Raw genomic sequence first — 20,189 nt, 5'->3', positions numbered from 1 at the left:
CACTGTTGATAGAAACCTTTTTTTCTTTTTTTTTTGGAAGGCACTAGACTTTTACGTGACAATCTTGAATTTCCAATGTTAATTGTGTCACCTACAAGTTAAAGTGTGCTTCTTATCTGCTTTGTATTCTGCATATCCTGGCTTTTATATAACCGCGTGTTGCTGCATAAAGGATTGATATAAATCTTTCATACAGGCTGTCTCCTGGATTGTGTGTGGGAGTGGGAAATTCTGCAAAACTCAAAAGTGCCTGTCCTGAACAAAGGTTGGGTTGCTTTGCTAGCAGGAGGGATGATCTTACAGTTGAAGTGAGGAGAAAAAATTGGAAACTCCAGAAAATTGGACACCCCCAGCTACCTTGGGTGGGCAAGAAAAGGGACAGCCCGGTCTTGTGGTGCCCAGGAGCAAAGCACAGGCTCAGCTGAGACTGCAGAGTTGTTTGTGCATGTTGAAATGCTGGTTTGGATTAAGGGAGAAGGGAGTCTGAAGTGCAGCAGCTTTATTTGTGTACAACTTGCTTAGGGAATAAATGCATTTTATTCATGAATGGGTATATGTACAAATAATCCCTTAGTTCATGCTCTCGCTAACCATGCATGTAAGTGAAGCTTCTTAGAAGCTTCAAGTTCACTATGTTCTTGAGCATGCTAAATTTGGTCCATACCGTGCAGTGGTAAATGTGGGACCCCTGTGATTTTTGTAGGGCTTACATGGGTCTCAGATCTAGATAACTTGTTGTGTGACAAACCTGGCCACTCCATATTTACTCTGCCTTGAGGCCATTTAATTACATTGACTTTCCTCCCTGTTTCACAGAGTGATAGCTGTTTGACTAGCTTTCTGAGCTCTGCAACCTTTCCAACTGCTTCAATTTCTTTTTTTATCTAAGTTTTTTTAATATACTAAACCCTTGTGTATCTGGTCCCTGTGCTATTAGTACCCAATTTAAAATTTTTATCCGAATCAGTTCTGGTGCTTATTCCTCCTCCCTTCATCTCTCAGTGACCTCAGCCTACATGGGCTGGTTCTTTGTACCTCTACCAGCATTTTGTTCTCTTCCAACATATGAATTAATAGTGCGGTGCTTTTCAGACTGCCAGGTGTTTGAATGGGGTCTGTTCTGGAGAGTTAAACCAGCAATAATTTGGGCCTGTTGCTCTGCGGCCTGCAGCCGGCCTTGCAGCCTGACCAGCCCCCGCCACGAACACCAGCGCTTTTGCAGTCAAGCGGGCAGTTGGTTCGTTCAGCTGAAAGCAAGGAGGGTGTTTTCATGATATTTCATCAACAGGATGAAAAAGGTTCCCGATCTGAGCTTCTCTTCTGATCCCTTTGCTGGCTCCTGCCCTTGTTCCTCTGCCGCATCGGCTTGTGGGCAGTGAGTGAATGGCACCTGGCTGGGTTAACAAAGCTTGGTCCGGTTCATGTCATCCCTTTTATCTATTCTCCCCCAGTATAGTGGCAAAAGCACAGCTAGGTAGGTCTGAGAGGGTGATCTGGCACTTCTCAAACCTGGAATATTGGTAGAAAAATTACAGCTGCAGGCTGACAGGTTTCAGCCTGCAGTGTGAAAGTGTGGCCTGTGCTAAGTCACCGACCCATTGCTTTTTGTGGGCAGCAACATTCTTTATTTACTAATACATCGTTCCGTTCCGTTCCGTTCCGTTCCGTTCCGTTCCGTTCCGTTCCGTTCCGTTCCGTTCCGTTCCTTTCCTTTCCTTTCCTTTCCTTTCCTTTCCTTTCCTTTCCTTTCCTTTCCTTTCCTTTCCTTTCCTTTCCTTTCCTTTCCTTTCCTTTCCTTTCCTTTCCTTTCCTTTCCTTTCCTTTCCTTTCCTTTCCTTTCCTTTCCTTTCCTTTCCTTTCCTTTCCTTTCCTTTCCTTTCCTTTCCTTTCCTTTCCTTTCCTTTCCGTTCCGTTCCGTTCCGTTCCGTTCCTTTCCTTTCCTTTCCTTTCCTTTCCTTTCCTTTCCTTTCCTTTCCTTTCCTTCCCTTCCCTTCCCTTCCCTTCCCTTCCCTTCCCTTCCCTTCCCTTCCCTTCCCTTCCCTTCCCTTCCCTTCCCTTCCCTTCCCTTCCCTTCCCTTCCCTTCCCTTCCCTTCCCTTCCCTTCCCTTCCCTTCCCTTCCCTTCCCTTCCCTTCCCTTCCCTTCCCTTCCCTTCCCTTCCCTTCCCTTCCCTTCCCTTCCCTTCCCTTCCCTTCCCTTCCCTTCCCTTCCCTTCCCTTCCCTTCCCTTCCCTTCCCTTCCCTTCCCTTCCCTTCCCTTCCCTTCCCTTCCCTTCCCTTCCCTTCCCTTCCCTTCCCTTCCCTTCCCTTCCCTTCCCTTCCCTTCCCTTCCCTTCCCTTCCCTTCCCTTCCCTTCCCTTCCCTTCCCTTCCCTTCCCTTCCCTTCCCTTCCCTTCCCTTCCCTTCCTTCCCTTCCCTTCCCTTCCCTTCCCTTCCCTTCCCTTCCCTTCCCTTCCCTTCCCCCTTAATTGGTATATTTTAGCATAGCAACAATTAATCTGAAACTTCTAAATTCTGGGAAAGTATAAGAAATAAGAACTGCTGTGTCTGAAACAGTGACTAACTCTTTTTTTTTTTTTGGTTATTTAAATGAACAGAAGTGACTGTAAAGCACTACAGCGGGGAGACCATGGAAACCCCACACTGACAATAGCTCAGGTGGCTGCCCACCAGCAGCTTGTGGTGTGGACAACAGACTGGGACGCCTCACGTGCCCCTTTACATGCTGCGTTTTCATGGTTTGTGAGTTACAAGCACAAAAGTTTCCCATCCGTGAGAGGACTGAAGTGCATCAGCACTTTTCAGAGAGGGCCTCAGCGAGGAACTGGGCCTTTTTCTGAGGTTTTCTGTGAAGACGCAGCACACCATCAAGATCTGAAGGCCTGGAGATCACCACAGCTGCATGAGTTGCTGGCCTTCAGGTTGCCTTTTAAGTATCCCTAAATGGTGTTAGGCTGGTTGCCTGTGAGAAAGTGGAGGCGGTCAGGAAACCTTCAGGGACTTGTGGATGTGGAGCAGATGAATGGTGTCACACCTTATATTAACACTAGATAAAATAAAATTACCGTGTTTTTCTCTCTCTCCTCACCTTCTTTTTGTTCAGAGATGCGGTGGGATGGTGCTGATGCCACTGCGATGGAGAGTGTGGTACAGGGTGAAAGTAGAGGACCTGGCTGTGTAATTGTGCTTTATGCACCCGTAAGAATATTTTGTTCCTTTTTCTTTTTTACACGAGCTGAAATTGTACCTTGAAAAGCCAGTTGGGCTGACTTGGAGCCTGCGCAATTTGCAGGAGCAGGAGCAGCTCTCTGGCAAAGCCTTTCTTGACCTGTGAACTTTGAGCATTATTTACAGAAAGTCCTCAATGAGTTCTAGTGGTGGGGACAAACCCAGTTCTCAGCTACACATTTCTGAACTCCGCAGAAAGGATAAAGCCATTGGAAGTTCAAAACCTTGGAGCTTACCAATTTGGCAATTTGATACAGGACAGAGGAGTAGGGAGGATTTGGCATGTGTTTTTTTTTTTTTTTTTTTTGTAAAAATGAAGGCAGCAGGAGATGTAAAATATGAGTTTGAGACTCAGAATGCTTTTTTAATTTACCTTGAAATTAAGCAAGCTGAATCTGGAAAGGAATTTAAGCATTAGTCTGTCCTGAATTATATTTGCAAAATGTAAGCCCTCTTTACTCCACTAATGGTCCTGAAGGAACAGCACGGACCTTAAAGAGTATGATTTCTTGTGCAATAGCAATTTCAGTCCTTCAATTCAGTGGAGATCAAGTTTAGCAGATATGCTAATAAATGTGCCCAATATTGAAACCTTTGTAAGTATTAAAATACATTACTGCTGATAAACCTAGGCATCTCTCCATGAAGGTGCAGTGGGAGAGGTGGTAAATGTGCTCTTTATGCAGAGAATCATCTCTGAGAAGGTAAAAATCCTCTCCAAAACCAATAGAAATCAGAGATGAGGAGTCATCTGCCATCTGATCCAGGAGACCTGGCAGAGCAAAATGGTGAAGCTAGCGACCTTCATTTCTTCTCAGGATTTCTGATCATTTCTGCTTGAAAATACAATTCGTAATTTCCATGACAGAATAATGCAGAGTTTCACTATTGTTTCCAATTCACACATAAGAATAGATAAATGGAAATTGTTGCCATCTACTAAAGCTTCAAAGGAAGTAGTTATGTTTAGTTAATTAGTTTTGCTGTTTAAATACCTGCAATTCATCCTGTTCTGGTTTATAGATTTAGTACAGAAACCATTAAGGGTACAGATAGCCTGGGGGGAGATATCTGCCCTGTAAACCCTTTTAGCTGATCTGTATTATGAATGTATGTGAAATGTCAGCTTTGTTCGAATGCAGGAATAAAGAATGCTTTTCTAACGTGCGCTCTCTTAATCTGGTGCTCGATCAGAGGTTTTGGCTTCACAAGCTGAAGTACAGTGAGGGTGAACAGGAAGCACTGTAGAAAAAAAAGGAACTGGAGCGTGTTCTTTGCAAAATGTATGAGGTCGATGCCTGGAGAGTTTGGCGGTAAGGGTGTGCAATCAGACTAGCCTAGCGTTTTCTTCATTTGGTCTGTCTGCATCTGTGAAATGTTCTCTGAAGTGAGTCTTCATCCATATGCAAAAGGAGCCCACTGATTCTCAGTTTTCCTTTCCTCTCTGCTTTCATATCTTCTGGGTCACCATCATTCGTGTTTTTTTTTTCTGGTTCCCTCTCTGACATGACGCCTAGTGCAGCGTCCTCATCACAGCAAGCCCTCATTGCTGCTTCAGCATGCAGGCGTGATCAGGCAGCCTCTGGAGCCTGGGCAAGTAGCTTGTGCAGATGCCTTGGAGATGGGATATTTTGTTTGTTTGTTTGTTTTGTTGATGTTTTTTTAAATGGTCAGAAGTTGAGGTGCTTAAAACACTTGCTGTTTTAGCCCCACACTTTTAAGTCATGACTTTTCTTGCCGTTTCTGTTCTGTATTTGCTTTGCGCTAAATCTGTGCACTAAATCTGTGCCTGTACAACCCTACAAAAAGGACAATTTAAGGGAATACATCCTTTCAGTATTGGGTCTGTTACAAGCTAGCTAAGAAAGCTGTCCTCATATTCCTCACAGAGCAGTGGTATTTTCTGCTCATTTTCCCCCCAGTATCTCAGTTACTGAAGAAAATTTGGGAGAATATCTCTGTCAAAGCAGCATGTTACAAGGGCAGTATTAATTGAAGGCCAAAGTCACGCATACAGATGTTTGTGCATTTCTGTGCACCGTTTAACACCTTTGAAGCTAAGGAATGTAAATTTGGCCCCTTTCAAAATCAGCAGTCACTTTCAAAGTTGTTGATTTTAATGACAGTAAAGCACATTGGTGTTCTTTGGTGGAAAATACAATCGAAAAATGAGGTCTGCAGAAGTTATTCCAGTGAAGCCTTGCATCCACTAGATTTTTAATAATTGATTCCTTCTTAAATTGCAGGGGAGCAAATATTATGATTCAGTTCAGTTGGATCTTTAAAGTGATGAGTACTAACATACTTTGTTTGCTGTAAGTGATTTTTTTTCATTTACATTCCTCTGAATCGACTAAGACTGTAGGACTTTAAAAATCAAACAGTGTAATATGTGTTTTCTTGAATCTCAGTCAGGCGTTGGAACTTAATCCAAAGCCTTTTTAATGTGATAAAGCAGAAAGGATTATTTTCTTCAGGATTCTTTGGATGAAACTTCAGAAAAATAAATAAACATTTGGGCAATTTTATTCTTGCTACATACCTGCAAACATAAGCAACGTACGGGTTTGGATTTATGTATGTACATTTTTAAAGTTTTTTTTGTTGTTGTTTTTATTTGGATGGTTGGTAGATAAACATTTTAATTGGAAAGAAAAACCTGAGTCCTATCTGACTTCACTGGTGATTAGGGTTTGGTAATTTTTTTCTCTTGTGGCCTTCTGATGTGCTTTTGGGAACATGACACTGAAATTCCCCAGCAGGTTTAGTGCTCTGAACTTCTAATGGAAAGACCTTGTGATACTCCTTCTTAGTTGTGTGGCTCTTCCATTGAAGTAAGTTTTGAGTAGCTGGGCCTCTGTAAACTTCCCGTATTTACTCAAGAACAGCTTTTGGGGGGAAGTAGCCCATCTGTCTATGAGGCTACTAAGGGTATGGATGTTTCAATCATCTTTATGGTGGCAAAAAGACTACTAATTGTGGGGCTGGTTTGATTCATTTTGTCAATACTTTTTCAGAAATTGAAGTAGCAAGGTAGACCAAGAGAAAAATGTACTGCCTTCCAATAGTTTTTGATGCTGCTGAGAGATTCAGAGTGCTTTATAGACTCAGTCCGGCAGACAGACCAGAGACATATTTTGTCTTGATCTCGTTATGGTGAAGGTATGAGATTACCTCTGAGAAAGGGAGAGCCGGAGGGAAAATTAGTCGTGGGGTTTACTCAGGCAGTCTTATCTCCAGCTGAGTCACTTATATTTGTCAGCATAGTGTTGCTGTAGGGATTTTTTTTTTGCACTCGTTAAAAATAAAGGCGAACCTCAGGGGGGTGCGGGAGTCTGGACAGTATCACATCGGGGTGTGGGAACAGCGTGGGCATCGGCCTCCTTGCGACATCCTGTTTCCCCAAGTTATCACAACAAGTCTGCACTCTTTTTCCAGCCTTGACTTCCTGAGTGGCTCCTCTCACCATGCCTTTCTGGTTGCCTTTAAGTCTTTTTTTTCCCTACTTGGCTCGGAAGGAGGAGGACTGGAGTGCTGTGTGCCAGGCTGTCTCTGCTGCTGTGCCATGTGGAGCTGGAGGATGGAGGTGGGGTGAGGAGAAGGACCTCACCTGGTGTGAATCCAGAACACGGTTCTGGGTCAGGCCCCCACCAAAACATAGGTCCTTGTGGGAAGGGAGACCTCCTCCTGCTTTGTCTGCTCTTGGCATCATGTCCTTCAGGGGAGAGACAGCAGTTGGTGAGCATCCCTGGTGAGGAACGGCACGTACAGTGTCCACTAAGCTGATATTTAGGGAGAAAAGTATTAAAATATGCATGAGGTTATGAGGTGCTCCTTCTCTTTGTGTCTCCCTCGTCCAGGTAGTCTGCCACTGCATTTCATCCCCACCATGGACCAACCGCCGTGGGTTTGTTTGAAGGCCTTTTTAAGCCCAGGAATACCCCAAACTATGTCTGTGACATCACGTGGCAAGCAAATGTATTATGTGGAAAAATATTTCTTTTTTTTTAAGCCTACTAGCTGATAATTTCACAGCGTGCTCATTAGTTCTCTGGTAGGAGAAATAATGACTGCTCATTGTTTTCTGTCGTACCTATCATCAAACATTTTTTTAACATGTACTATATTTAGTCTCCTGCTATGTCTGGGAGCTGGTACACACAGGAATCCCTTTTATGTTTCTCAGTGCCTTTTCTTGTTTTTCCAAATCCTTCTTCGGATGGGGTGACCAGCAGTGAACGCAGTTTTGGAGATGTGAGCATACTATCAATGTATTTCTCTCTTTCACAGTCCGTGAGGGCTGAGCTGATGTTCTCGGAGCCCTTTCCACTATCACACATAGGTTTCTTCACTGAATTGTAACAGCTCATGTTAATCTCATCACTAATCCCTTGTGGGACTATCTTGATAGCCGTCCAGATTGGGTTGAAATAACCTTAAAAGACTTTTTGTCCAGCATCAGACTGGGAGGCAGATAGCATCTCCACGAAGAGCTACAACATCAGAGGCTTCGGCGGAGAGAAAGCAGCGGGGGGGATTAAGTGTCAAAGCGTGCCTGAGTGAATTTGTGCTGTGAAGAACTACTGACGGCTCAGTTTAATAGAAGCTTGAGAAAGAATACATTTTTTTTTTCACTTCAGCCGTGGAATAACTTCAGTGGCCGTGGCGTAAGGCAAACGGGGAGGGTTTTAGTAGTCTTCCGTGCCTCTTTGATTTACTTCTGTTGGTGACTGCCCCGCTCAGCCCTTCTGTCTCTTACCAAATCCTTAAATCTTGACACAGCCCCATGCCCTGTTGATGTGGCAGCGCATTTGTCCTTCAGCTATGTTAGGTCACTACATCTAAATCACACTGGGAAAAAACTTGCTTTTGAATTCAGTGGATGACAGGGCACAATTTCACCCTCTGTGTCTGAATTTCACGGGAGATAAGGATGGAGTTGCAATGATCTAAGACGAGGTAAAGTGAAATCCTTCGGCAGACAGCACTTCTTGGAAACACGGCATGGCTTCCAATGCTCCAGCACCTGGAGAAGTGGTTGCATCTCCAGCAGCTTCCAGGGCTTTCAGTTAGCTGTGGCAAGCTGAGAAGATACAGATTTTTCCCTGAAGCTTTGCATTGTGTCCACTCTTCACTGTGATGGCCACAGCCACCCCTCGGAAGCTTGTGATGGGAACAGAGACCTGGAGCACGTTTTTCTCAGTTTTTTTTCTCTGTGTTCCCTCCACGAGGTATGGGCAGCATTTTGCCAGCAGTGTGCCAGGTGGTGAGGGCTGCTGGTTGCTTTAGCTGTCCGATTGATTTCCATTGTAGCCCAGAGTTCAGTGACTTTAAGGTGGTTTGCTTCATGGTTCAGTTTCGAATGTGATTGCTTGATCTAACTGGAGGGATGAGAGAGAGCTGCACGGCCAGGAGTTAAAAGGAGGAGCAGGGTCGCCTCTGTAGAGGTGAGGTGTGTGCTGAGGCTGGTTGCTTGAAGCTGCTCTTTGTGTAATTTAATTTTTATTTTTTTATTATTTTAAATTAACTTTTTTTTTTTTTTTTGGAAAATGCAGAATTAAAATAGGCTTTACCAAAAATGGCATTGTATGCTTTTTGCAGAAGTTTTAAGGAAACTCAACTTCTGCAGTGGAGGTTGTTGCTGGCTTAAAAGCCGTACATTAATCAGATGCTGAGAGCATGTTACGTTTAGGGTGGCTGCACTATATAAAACCCTGCTTTTCCATTTGTAATTGGGTCCTCATTCCCATCCAAGCAAAGAGTACCACAAGCCATGAATTAAAAAAATTAGAAATGAGGCTATTTATCCTATGTTTATCTTCTTACAACCAGAAACGTACCAAATGTAATGTCACAGTAAGTAGTTGCATGTCAATGCATTTTGATAATGCAATTCTCACTGTCAGGTAACTTTCTTTAAGAAATAACTTGAAAGAAAAAGAAATGCAAATAGGATACAAACATAGTGAACGTTGAAATCAAGGCTTCCTGTCTGTGGACTTAAATCACGATAAACATCACAGAGTAGCTTTCATATAAATTAAAATTATCTACCCCTGTGGAGGGGGGCTTTAAGGATATGCTAGGAAGTGACTGGGAAGGTGGTAGCGCCGTCAGGCCTGGAACAAGGAAGATGAAATCTGAAAGGTGCCTGAGCATCCATGCTTGCCAGCAGCGCTAATTTGCTTTGCAGCCTTATAATATACAGGTAAGGCAGCCGCAGAGGGCGGGTAGCTGGAGTTTTGGAAGAGAAAATAAATGTCATTTTTCAGTCCGGCTGCCTTAGTTGCACCAGCACCTGTGGTGATCTCTCCCTGTCCTCTCAGGCAGTCGAATCTTGTAATCTGCTGGTTATTAAACAAACTGCGTTATTTATTTCTAAACTCTCACTGGCGTGGAGTGTTTTGGTTTTGTTGTTTAATGACATCCCTTAGTTAATGAGTTAGCCTGTGGAGAGAGTCACCAGCTTACTGCTGCCTGGCTTCTGTCCCTGTTTGTTAGAGCGCCTTGACCTGTTTGTATTAAGGTACGTGCCTGAAAAAACAGCGGAGGTTGGGGTGCTGGCATCCCAATACAGGCAGGAGGAGTGTCCCTTCCTCAAAGCATCCATAGTCTAAATAAACAAGATCAAGGGAGGGAGAGGAAGAAGGAACACAGTGTGTGCGCATGTGTGAAGCAGCATGTCCTAACATTGTGTTAGCTCCATAACAATTTATATTTTTTTAACCCTCATTTTATGGCTTTACCCTTGAAGTAGCAGACTGCAGCACCTCTCCCCTTGCAGTGTCTGGGACTTGGCAGAAGAAGCAGGTGCTTCCTTTTCTGTTCAAGGCACGTGGGTCCTTTACTGGGCAGACCAAACGCTGGTGGTGGTGGAATTATCCCTGGGGGTTTTTCTCCTTTTCCCTTTTTAGTGATTACATAGCAATAGTTTGAAAATTGCCTCTCCTGAAAGCGGCCCTTTTTCTTGTAAAAATGCTGAAGAGAGAAACTTGTAAGTAAGCTCTCAAATCCCTGCTCCCAGAACTTTATGCAATTGCAGCAGGTAAATACACTCTTCAAATGCACTCTTGAGCACTGAAAAAGGAAAATAATCGCAGCTCTATTGCACTTCGATTTCTCTCCACTTTAATCCATCTAACCTCACTTCTACTCAAATTTGTTTTTATTTCAGTGGAATAATTTGTTTTTATTTCAGTGGAATATTCCAGTGCTGGTAACCACGGCTGTTTTGGGAGGGTCCCTCAAAAAAGAATTGTGGGTGTTGGGAGGAGGGTTCATTGCCCCGACCTCTTTTCCAGGAGACTTGCAAGGGTGAATGCAGAGTCTGGGTCAGTGGAAGACTCGGACTAAAAGGTCCTTGGGTACCTACGCTGACAAACTGCTGATTTGACAGTCCCAGAAGATGAAAACTTTTACCCCAAGACATGGTATGTTACTGTGGTACCGTCTTTAGACTTTTCCTTTAACGCACTGCAGACCTCCCGTGCCCTAACCCGAAATGTCTCCCCTGCTCACTTCTTGGAGCACCAGCAACCTTGAGAGCGTTTGAAGGTTTGGTCGTAAAATTAAGAATACAAAATAAAGCCTTCCAGTGGTGTTTGAAATTCAGCCTGTGTCAGTAATGACTGAATCTTGTTATCTGATGGTTGTTCGGTGACCTTCACAAAATGAACAGCTCGTTTGGTTTCCTTGTAATTCTCCGTGGATTAATACCTCCATTGCAGGAGCTGCGCATTTATGAAACTTTTCCGATTGTCTCAAGGTATTTGGGGATGCGGTTTGGTTTTCTCTTTCCTCCCCGAGGGATTTTACCTACTCTGTACTTCTGGAGGGAAATGAGCTTTGAACCAGCTTTTAGGAATGGCCACTCCATACATGCTGAGTCGTAGTGAAGGCTTGCCAGAGCGCTGGCTAAATTAGTGGGAAGGAGCAAGTATTTATTAAAGATGGGACAGCTAATGCAAAAATATCATCCTGCTGAGCACAGGAGGGGTGCAGGACAGTACCAAAAAAAACAAGTCTTAGTCTAAGGAGAATTTAATTAAAGTTATGTTCAAATATGCTGCACTGGCACTGAGGCAGCTCAGGGGGCAGTGTCAGATGGAAAGCAGCAAGAGGACTTTTTTCTTCTTCTTCTTTTTGATCAGACCACATTGAATATTTGATTCTGGTGCCCTTTTCCTGCTGGTTGCAGGCATACAGCTTTTTTTCCTGTCTTTTATAACCCAGGAGGCAGCCAGATGTGGGGTTCCTCTTCCAGCTCTGCTTGCAGCCTGTTTGCTGCCCGCACCAGCTCCCCGCTCACAGACTTCTTGCTGGGTTATTCAGAGCACAGAAAATCCCTGTTGTCGAAGCGTAACAGGTTATGTAAGGATTTTGAAAGTACACCCTCTAGCATTTGAAGTCTTTCAAGTGTTTAAAAAAAAATTACAGGCTTGCTGGGTTTTTCTGCCAGGGCCTTTCATGTACGAAAAGGTAGGATCCCTGGTAACATTATGTTCTGCTCTCCCAAAAGGTGAGTGGCCACGCACTTTCTGCTGCGTTGATCAGTGGTTTCATATGAAAAAACAGAGCAGCCCCATTAGTTACTGGGTAACTTCGGCATGAACCTGTGATCAGACTTAGATCTGCAATGGATTGACAGATCACAGGCTTTTTAGAATTTCTTTATTGAGAGAGAACCAGAGACATAAAAATTAATAAGATAGTTTTTTTTTTTTTCTTTTGGCCATAAAGTTTAGTAGAAAGTTTTCTACCTGGGTATAGAATTTAAAATGTAGTTTAATTCCACCTTGCGGCACAAGAACTGCATGTTGTGTTTCCAACTGAGAGACACAAGTTTATGAACAGATAGACTACTTTAGTACCACCTGCCAAAAATAATAATAATAATAAAAAAGCCCTTCAAAACTGCTTTAGTCATTTGATTACCTGCTGTGTATTTAATGTTTTATTCATTTCCTATGCATGGTCTTCCTCTCTCAAGTAGCAGGTGATTCTCCTCATGCCTTGGCTGCAAATTAAACTGCCTTGTATTCTGGGGACTTCTGTCACTGTTTCATGTATAGTCCTAAGGGTTTTTCTGTGAGGCAGTAGTAGCAAGAGAGTATCAAGCTATCTGTCAAAATGGTGCAGTTCCTGCAGGCTGCAGTACAGGCATCGTTTTGTCGACAATACGAAGCCAGATGGGTATGACGAACAATAATCAGGCAGTCAAAGTGTCTGTGGTGGCCACAGATTTTCAAAATCACAGCTGTGCCCTGCAGATTTCTGGGTCCTAGTGGATGACGAAATGGAGTCCTTAATGTGACTGAGGGACAAAGAAATCCAGGAGTCGTGTCCTGCATGGAGGTTGCGTTTTGCCTGTATTACTTAGGCATGCTTGTTACTCCCTCCTTCTTGCTTTTCTGTTCATGATGATGAGATGTAGATTCAGAGAGAAGTTTATCTTAAATAGATTGTTTCTGGCAATTTAATGCTGATAAAATCCAGCACTTTTGTCATATCACATAACAGTTGCTGTAGGTCTACCATAACCTTTTTGTACTGTGGGTAACTCAACAATCTAAGATCCCAAGGTGATTTTTTCTAAGGATTAAAACAGCAAGTCCCAAATCCATGGTTTCTGTTCTCCCACAGTCTTGCCTTGTGAATTATTCAGGCGGCCTCCTTGTAATCCACTTTGTCCATCTGTCTTGAGGTGAGGGAAAATTCATCAAGATTATTGTAATGAAGTTTGATATCATGAAGAACGATCCAAGAGATCCTAAGATCTATACCACCAAAAGCCAACGTTTGACATGATTTCTATCCTAAAGAATGTTTTGCCATTCACATTTGCTTTATATCAAAAACTTTTAAGTTTTCTGGAAAACTTTCATGTCTTATCTGCACGTTTCAAGGAAGACGTTCAGTATGTCTGTTTATTCATCAACTATTCATTTAATTACAACATCCTTATGTTGTTATGAAATGGAGACTGTGGCCACCACTGAGCTGCCAGAATAACCTGATCAGACTGAATTGAGTACTGGACAGAAGGCTTTTGGTTTTGATTTTTTGTTTGATAAATGAGTGTAGTTGTCATATTTGCTTCGGCAGTATGACTGAGCTGGCTGATCTGTTTAAAGTTTATTCTAATAATGACTGGCTGGCCTGGCTGTGATCTGTAACAGAGACAAGTGAAAGAAGAAACAAACAAAAAAAACCCCTGTCATGTACAACCTAAATGTATGATACAAAACTTGTATTAAACCCTCCTGATGGAAATGAGGAAAAGAACAAACTTTCTACATCTGACTTATACAAACTGGTACCTATGCTTTATATATCTAATGTCTTCTTGCTTTGTGAAATAGCTTTTAATGTTGTCTTTCTTCTTTTTGTCTTCATTGCATTGAAGACAAAGTCTTTTAATTTTTTGAGGAAGTAGAATTGTTAGCTGACCTCGTCTTGAGATAAAAATACACTTGCATATTTTACTTGGGTCGGCATTACATTAGAAATTACCAGCAATCTGTAGACCTTCTGATATCCAGGAAACACTTGGCTTGCAGCCTGAATAATTCAAGAAAACTTTTGAAAATCTTCAGACCAACTGAATCACTTTTTTTATCTGTTGTGCTGTTGAACAGAGTTTGCTTTCCTGTTAAATTTGGCTTTTTAAAAAAAGAAATAGTTCTGCACATGAAAGGAGAAACATCAGGGACAAATTTAATGACACAAACAATGCAAAAGTATTTCCATTGCGTCTGTTAGTTCTTTGCATAATCTTTTCTTTGGTAAATCTTATCTAACCAATGGTATCCAGGCAACATGTTTTGAGTCTTTAATCTTCAAAATCCACAGCGTGTGAAACTTGAAAATTCCCTGAAGTGTGGATTAGTGGTAGGATTTGGTACAAACACAAACAAAGCCCATGCTCCTCACAGCACTGACCCTATCTGGGAATCCTGGGTTGGAGCAATGGTCAAAAGATGAAATATCCGAATTGGCTATGAGAAAAGTGGGGATGACCACGTGCATGTGGTTCCTGGCTTTCCTTACCAGGTGGTGCAGACAGACCTCACTCCAATCCTTTTTCTTTTCCCAGTTCTACTTTCTGTGCTGAGGAGTTGGGGTTTGCAAACACCTGCAGGTCTTAAGGCATCAAATTGCCTATAGTTGATATATATATATTTTTAATTTTGCAAGTTGGAACAAGGAAAATTCCAATTAAATATAAGGCAGAAAATCTTCAGAATGTGGGGTCATGCAACGGGACAAATTGCCCGGAGAGTCTGTGTAATTGCCATCCCTGGAGGAATTCAAAACTTGTCCGGACAAGGTCTTGAGCAGCTGGCTCCAACTTTGAAGTTGGCCCTACTCTGAGCAGGGGGCTGGACCAGACAACCTCCGGAGGTCCCTTCCAACCTACGGTCTTGTGACACTTTGCTCAATGATTAATTAAGATCTTCTGAAGGCTGTCTAAATGAGTCCAGGATAAGGAAGGTAAATGTAGATTCTTTGGATGAATTTATCCTTATTTTTATAAAAAGCCAAGCATCGTACTACCAGTCAGAGAAGACGATTCTGAATAGGTGTGAGGCATGAAGAAGATGGTCATGGCAGAAATTGGTAAAAGGCAAAGTTTTGCTTTTGGAAATCTTTGTTAACCATGTAATAGTGCAAATAGTGTACAGATGGGGAAAGAGACTTACTGTCTTCCTAAAGAAACTTGTATTTGCTGGTTTTATTTTTATTTTTTCTTGGTAATTGAAGTGTTTTTTTTTTTTTAAACTGTATTCTGTATGTCCAGACCTTTCTTAAGGTCTCTGATTTTTGTAAGCAAACCCATGCCTGGCAGCAGCCTGCCTATTGTATGTGCTAGCAAAGCCTGTATCAAAGGATATTTGAAGTCTCTAATCTTGTAAAGAAGTAGTTTACAAATGCATGCCCAAGGATTCCTGCATAAACCGGCAGTGTTTCCCTGCAGAATTTTTTGCTAGTGAAAGCTCAGCTGAGTTCTTCTTTTAGCTCAGGCTGCTACAAGGTGCTTCATAGTAAAAACATATATGGATATTTTGTGACTGTTTCTGGGATTATTGATTTTGTGTCCATCTATACGAGGTTCATGTATTGCCTTTGCATAGATTCAGGATGATTTTCTTAATCCAGAGTATATAAGAAAGGAGCCAAAATCAGATTATATTGAAGCTATAGCTTCTAATACCTTTTGCCGAAGTAACACCTACTTTCTTCCACTTGGAAAAAGTGGTAAAGTCTTCCCTGCTAATTCTGGGACTAATTTTCCTCTCTCTTACACCCCTAAAACTGAAGAGTGGGCAAAATTTGGTCATCTGCTGACAGATCAGTAGCCAAATGACAAACCAATAAACAATGATAGGTCGAATGACCGCAGCAATTTGCTGTGTAAGTCTGGGTGGCTGTAGGAGTTAGAACAAGGTGGGAGGGAACCCAGGAGCAAGGCACAGGCTGCCCATAACCAGCTCCTAGTAGCTGCTGTGAAAATAAACGTCTCTCTTTAAAATCACATTGCATCCGTGAGCAGCAAGGCTAAACAAAATGGAGATGATGAAGTAAATTGGGTTCAACCTCAGCAGCCCCACCGCGTCCTCATAGCTAACACTTTGTCAGCTCTGCTGTTGTCAGCAGGGCTTTTGGACAGCGCCGGGAAGGGGTATACGTTTTGATTTAGCCAAGGCATGTAGCTCTCTGTTGGAGATTAACTGTGATCTTGTTTCTATTGTAACCAAGAGACCGTCTCAATAGAAGGGCTGTCTGGGCACAGAGTGGATTTGCTTCATTGTTAGAACAACTTTTGGCCCGAGTCTCTCCCGTGCAGCTACTAAAAAATTCCTTGGAGCTTTACATTTCTAACCATTATTTTTACCCATCCTTGACTGAAATTGTGATGGAGACATCAGTGTCCTCTTTTTAATGCCAGGAAATAAAAAAGGTTTTCTGTGCAAACTTAAGTATGCTGTGGTCAGTTTAGGCATGTTGTGGGGTATAGGGTTGGATAATCTTGGAATTTATTTTGGTTTGATTTATTTTATTTGTTATATATTTGGTTTGATTAAACATAAATTTCCTATATATTTTTCCTGTAACTTATTTTTTTTTTGTTTATTGGACACCCATCTGTAGCTCTGACTTCTGAAAAGTCAAGTTCTGTGCCCTCCCTTTCTACATACACATTTTAGCATTGAAAATTGAAGAACCTTACAGTAACTATTGGTTGACAATCAAGATGAATGTGACCTGCCCACAAAAACAACTCCTGAACGACCTTAACTCATAGCTTTAACTTCTAACTTGAGCCTTGAAATTGTGCATGTGGGACTGGAAAACGTTTCTGCAATGCAAGCCTGGGCAATTAATGTGATGAAAGCCTTGGGCATAGGTGCCAGTTGTCTAATGTAGCTGTTTGGAACAAGCCTCCCATGTGGACACTTCAATTTTTCAGAGGGAAAGTGAGTTGACTTTGGTTTGTGGGTACAAGTCGTTACGCTCGAGTACCAATTTAGAGTAAATTCTGAATTAATTTTGTTCCAGACTAGTGCTTGAAGTAGAGAAAATTAATTTATAAAGCTGAAGTATTTTTGAATAGGTAATACAACCATTTAGTTTCTCCTGTCCAGTTAAAATTAATTATTGTCATTTTACCATTAAGAAACAGAATAAAGTGATAGCTGATTCGGTGATAGAGGAGGGTTTGAGTACAGTTCAGTTTTCAGTTGTAGAAGTCAAGTCTTCTGTTAAACAGAAGAAAATGCCAATTAAAACACAGGCTATACTATCTAATTCTTATTAACTGTTTATCATTGTTATTTTATAGTTAGATTGTGAATTTAATTCTTTGCTGAGGAGAATCCTCACTGTTTAGTCCAAATGCGTAAGTTCTTTGGTTTCAACAGCAAAGCTCTTTGCAATAAATATCGGTGGCAAACAATAAACTGACTTGGTAAATTTTGCAGAACTGTGTTTGACTACACTGTGTTTTGACAGCCCAGTCTTTAGTTTTATTTCTTGGTAATTTTTTTAGGAAGTATCACTGAGCAAAGCTGCGGAATGAAGGAAGTGAGACTCACCAAGTCCTGCACCCACCCATGGACCATAGCAGTTGCGTTCTGCCTGTTCAGCTCTCAGGTTACCATGGCTAAACAGTGCCTTGTTGGTACCTCCCTTGTGATCTTTGATCTGTGAAGACAAAAAAAAAACAAAACAGAATAATTGAAAACACTCAGCCTTCCAGGAGAGATTTCCAAGGAAAGGAAGGCCTTGCTCTAGGTTATGTGTGTGTTGTGGTGGTTCCTAGACACTTGTTGAGTGCTGTAGTATATTTGCTTGGTGATAGAGATACATCATTATGTAATTCTGTATGAAAAAGGAAAATATGTAGTTTATACTTTGATGCTTATAATCTTTAAAATTTATCTCTCTGTTTAGTTTTGCCTCACAGAGGTAGTTACATTAACAGATTATTCAATTTCACACCTGCTGAGAGAAATAAGAGTGTCTGTCTTTTTTTTTTTTATCATCCATCCTTCATTGTTTGTGCAAGATGCCATCAAAGAAAAAAAAAAAAAACTTGCTCAGACAAAACCCTGGGTGTCTTTGTCCTATCTCTGCCTATACAAACTCCACACTGGAAACAGCATAATCAGCATCTTTGATTTGGAATAGTTTTAGGGAGGGATGGGAAAAGGAGGGAGGGTTCCATTTTCTTGTTTTAAGATCCACTAATTGGGATTTGCAAAACATAACACACTGCCTTGCCATCTCAGATTATGCTTTGCACTCAAAAGAATATATAAATAAAGAATAAAGTGTATGCATAGATTTGGGTATGCTAATGTAACAAAAAAACAAAAACAAACACCAACAAAACACACCTATGGAAACTCCAGCATTTAATTTACTCTTACTTTCCTGTCTCCCAAGTCTGTGCAGCACTACTTCAGCCTTTACAAATTGTAATTGACTGATATGACCTTGGATTTTAAATACTGGATTTGATGCAAAATCAAATGCAGGTTGCTCAGGTCGCTTGGTCTTCTGGGTGCAGTTCATCCCTCTGAACTTTAGCTAAGTGCTTGACAGCTAGCTGAGACAAGATAGCGACTTCCCTGTTGTTAACAGAGAAAAAGAGAAAAACTGGCAGCTCCAAAAGCAGATTTCTTCCCACTTTACAATAACTGCTGGATGAACTGTCCTCCTGAGAGGTCGGTTTATCCCTGTGAACTATGGAGGTTGCCAGTTTCTAAGCTAGTCATTTAAACTGAGTGGATCTTTCCCTTTATGCCACATTGTTGGCTGTTCCCTTCACTTTAGATTTTGTGTTAGATCACATTAAAGGCCTCCTTCTCCCCCTACACTCCTCCTGGACTTCTCATTTTTATCCATTTGATTTTGCCAACATGGTCTCTGGGGGAATAGCCACAGCATGTGTCTACCAAAGGCTAACTGTGCCAAAGCAACGGAGACAATTAAATCATCTCCTGAAGTCTCAGGAACTCAGCCAGCGCCTGGTTTCTGTTCTACAAGAAGGCTTTCTTGTCTGTTTGGCCTTAAAAAACCCATGTCACCATGCTTGGTTAAACGCGGGGATTGATGATGGTGGCGACTTTAATCCTGTGCTACGGTAGGGCCAGCTGCTGGACTGGCTGTTTGTCACCCTGCTATAGCTATGCCTCTGAACTGGAGGGCATTTGTAGGCAGATGGGGTTTTACAGCTCTTCGGGTCTCAGTTGTCTTCTCAGCTTCCATCAAGGGCTCCATCTGGCCCAGTCTGCAGCACTGCTAAGTAGGGATGACTCTTTGTTTTTGAGTACTTCTGGCAAGGACTTGACACAGGCTGAAAACCGCCACATGCTTTACACAAGGCAGTCACTTTCCATTGCGAGGGAGCAGGTTCCTGCTCAAACTCTAATCTGGGGCTTGGGCTCTCTCCACTAATTCTTTGAGGAATCCAATGTTCTGGGTTTTTGTTGTTTTGTTTTGTTTTGTTTTGCTATTCTTGTAATTGGGCTTCCTGGTTATTTGTAAGAAAAACGAAGTCTGACAGCCTCAGAATTAATGGAGACTAGTTTCCAGAGAATCTTGTTTTGTGCTTGATTGACTTCTTAATCTAATTAATCAACCAGAAATATTATAAGACTGCAGTGGGGACTCATGCCTTGTAAACATCAGAGAGTCCAGAGGCAAGAGCAACATTCATAATGTCCTAGTGCAGCAAAAGTTTTGCTGAGCTTTTACACCTCCTTACCAAAGATTCTGCACAGGGGAGAAAGTATTTCATACCATTTCCCTTCTGTAGAGCTTCTGGTGCCTAAGGAGGGCTTGCCTTATGTTATATCCTTTAACAGGTCTTTCTACCCTGTTGCATTTGCAAGTTTATTTGCCAGTCTGTCAACATTGATAAAAGTTGATCAGCAATCTTCGTTATTAGGAGGGGGCTGATACAGTGTGACTGCACAAACCCTCCTACCACACAATACCAGCTGAAATAAAGAGAAATTTCCTGCCCCAGACCTTTCTTGCTGTGCAATGACTGCTTTTTCTTGGTGCTTTTTCTTGCTGTCTTTGACAAGGAGCAGGATGCCCAGTGGCTGTCCTGTGTCTGCCCTCTGCCACGTCAGCAGACCTAGTGTTTATGAACAGGATAGTCCAGAAATGAAAGAGGAGAGAAGACCATGGTAAGTTCAGCATCACACAGTGTAGCCACATGTGTAGCTGCTACCTGACGGAAGGGGGACCAGGCAGTTGCTGCCAGGGTGCACTTTGCCAGGATATGAAGGTTTCCAGCTTCTTTGTTATCACTGCTATAGCATCTCACCTGGTTTCTGCTTGTGAGACAAAACTCACAACTTCTTGCAAAAGTAGGTGGTTTTAGGGGATTTATTCAATCCTCCTACTGGCAACTATTCTCCCAAGAGAGTATATTATAAGAAATACT

General features: G+C 42.1%; 1 protein-coding gene and 1 long non-coding RNA gene across 2 annotated transcripts in view; one reads left to right on the top strand and one right to left on the bottom strand.

The window, feature by feature from the left end:
• Positions 1-20,189, top strand: part of SNTB1 (syntrophin beta 1) — a 116,879-nt gene that overhangs the window by 19,315 nt on the left and 77,375 nt on the right. The window lies entirely within an intron of this gene.
• LOC308189085 overlaps positions 8,726-20,189 on the bottom strand; it is a 30,585-nt gene continuing 19,121 nt past the window's right edge. Inside the window, exon 2 of the long non-coding RNA XR_013946001.1 lies at positions 8,726-20,189. This exon is cut by the window's right edge and continues 18,379 nt beyond it. This is a non-coding gene — a long non-coding RNA (uncharacterized lncRNA).

The sequence above is a fragment of the Anser brachyrhynchus genome (genome assembly GCF_964034855.1).
Source record: "Anser brachyrhynchus genome assembly, chromosome: 2".
Taxonomy (NCBI): domain Eukaryota; kingdom Metazoa; phylum Chordata; class Aves; order Anseriformes; family Anatidae; genus Anser; species Anser brachyrhynchus.
This window is presented reverse-complemented; position numbering and strand designations above follow the sequence as displayed.